This window comes from Sceloporus undulatus, chromosome 3, assembly GCF_019175285.1.
Source record: "Sceloporus undulatus isolate JIND9_A2432 ecotype Alabama chromosome 3, SceUnd_v1.1, whole genome shotgun sequence".
NCBI lineage: Eukaryota > Metazoa > Chordata > Lepidosauria > Squamata > Phrynosomatidae > Sceloporus > Sceloporus undulatus.
The window spans coordinates 117,970,844-117,973,643 of record NC_056524.1 but is presented as its reverse complement, the minus strand read 5'-3'; positions in this window follow the sequence as shown (position 1 = coordinate 117,973,643).

Here is a 2,800-nt window from a genome sequence, read left to right as displayed (position 1 = left end):
GATGATGATGATGATGATGATGATGATGATGATGATGATGATGATGATGATGATGATGATGATGATGATGATGATGATGATACAGTGCGCCCTACTTTTACGCGGGGGAGCTGTCCCGCCCCCCCCTGCATAAAAGAAATTGCACATATGCTTGAGCCCCATTACAAGTAATGGGGCTCGTGCTCATGGCGGTGGTGTGGTGTGGTGGCACACACGCCTTCCGGCACACGGCGCTGCTTCTTCCAGCGCTGCTTTCAGCATATGATGAAAGCAGCATATAATGTGCCCACGTATGACGCGGATGCACTGTAATGATAATAATTTTGTTTATATACTGTCTCTCACAATCATGAAACTCAAGGTAGCTAACAGCATATTTAAAACAATACAGCTCAAAACTATGCAAAACAGTCAATAAAAGGATAAATAAAAAATTATTTTAAAAGAATTAAAGATATAAATTTAAATCATTAAAAGTAATTAAAAACAATATACAAACCTTAAAAGCAGCACCACACAACATTAAAATGGTACTTCAGTCAGTTTCTAAAAGCTTGCTGGCAAAAAAAAAATAATCATTTGCTGATGGAAGGAGAGCTAGAAGCTGCCACCAAGAAATCCTCTGCCTTGTTTCCACAAAATGAGCATGAGAAGGTGGCTGAAGAGGTCCTCTTCAGAAGACTTTATAGTTCTGATGGCCTCATAAAAGGAAATACAGACCTTCAAATAGATCAAAGCCATACAGGGTTTCACACAACTCTCAGTTGTGTCTGGAAATGGCCTGGCAGCCAGTGGATTTATTTCAGCATTGAGGTCACATCTTCCCTGTAACCAGCTCCAGTCAACATCCTGGCCATTTTGCACCCACTGAAGTTTCCAAATAGTAATAAATGCAGTCCAATATGCAGTATGTTACTATAATCAAACCAGGTTGTAATCAAGGCATGCATTACTGTGGCCTGGTCCAATTTCTCAGGCATGGGTAGAATTGGCATACTAGTTTTACCTGTGCAAAGGTACCCCTGGTCTCTATTGAGACCTGGTTTCAGCCTCAGGACTGAAACCAGGAGTATTCTCAAACTGCCAACTTACATGTTCAAGGCGGGTGTAGCCGCATCTAACACAGGCTGAATTCCCAGATCTTTCTTTAAACTGACCAAGAGCATCTCTGTCTTGCCTGGATTCATGTGAATTTACAAGTCTTACCATTCATTTTAAAATTTAAGTAACCCAGATTCAAGCTGCACTTGGCTAGAGTAGCATTCATTTAAATTATAGCATGGAAAAGCACTTTTGGATTTAAACTCCTAAAATCCCTAAGGAATTGTGACTATTCGCCATACTGCCATGATACAATAGTCATTTTCCTCTTTCTGTATAATTATATAATGAAACCTTTGCAAGGTCAACCCTTTGTATGGCAAGATGTAAAATACATACACTGTTGTACAAGTATAAATCCTGAAAGGGAATGGGTGGGTAATTTCATTGCTGTCTTGCAGGCTTATATTCAGAATAAACATGTGCTATTAGAATAACTGCAAAGTATTTGGTCTTCTTCTTTAAATGACATATCATATTGGTGAGTAAGGAAAACAAGACAATGTGACCTGATTCTTAACAAGAAAAGCATGAATTTAGATCAAATACTATTGTCATTTGAGATGGCATTCCAGTTTCATTCTATGTACTTGAATAGGTGAGAAGAGAAAAAGCATATTTATACAGATAGATAGACAGACAAATACCTTATAATGCATACATACCCACTATTTTGTGTCAAGATTCATGTAAACAAATTGCTTCTTGAAATAATTGGTGTCATGTTCATACCTGCAAGAAAATGTATGGTGTTCATTTATAAATGTAAACTGAAAAATCCTTACTCAGGAAATAAAATAATTTGAAGACCTGAGTCAATAATCAAAAGCATGCAAGGTGTGTCAGTTCTAGTAATGAAATTTATCATCAACTAAGGACAGAAGTGATTTTTCCCCATGCTTCTTTTTATAACCATGTATAAGAATGAGACATGATTTTCAATTTATTTTGACCACAGAGAAGCAAACTGGGTGGATTTCATTGCACTGAACCAAAAGCTTGGGCCTTTCCAGATATATTTTGCCTATATTCAACCATTATTTATTTAAAACTATTATTTATCAATTTTCAACTTTCTAGGGAAATTAAGGCAATGTACAGAGTACAAAAATGTATTTAAAGCATAAAATATAAACAAATAGAATAATAAAAATATTTAAAAACAAGATTAAAATATTCCTTAAACATAGACCCAGAACAGATAGGCCAAATGAAGAGGCTTCCGGCCACTTTGAGGGCAAGGTGTTCAAATGATGCACACCTCCAATGTGACCCTAAGTTGAGCTGAAGCTGTGCTCTGATCCCTTGGAGCAGAGCAAAAAGGAGCCAGGATAATGTGGCTTCTGTTGGCAGGGGTTGGATATTGTGGATGAGGCCCACTTTGGGAGTTGGCTGTTGGTGCAGTCCCAACCCGCTTATGGACGGAGTGCACTCAGGCTGCTCTTTTGCACCCATCTGCTCCGGCCCATAGTGTTAAGGCCACACAACAGTTAGAACAGTGAGAAACCCACCCATAGTTCTAAGGACCAAATGCCATATGCAATAGTTCAACTTTACCAGTTCACTGGCATCTCATCAAGGATGAAGCCAGTCTGACATACCTTGGGAGGGAGTTCTGCTGGAATGCTATCTAAACTTTAAAGAAAACACAGGAGATTATTGCACAGCAAGTCTGTGCCAGGATAGACATGGGTTGTAA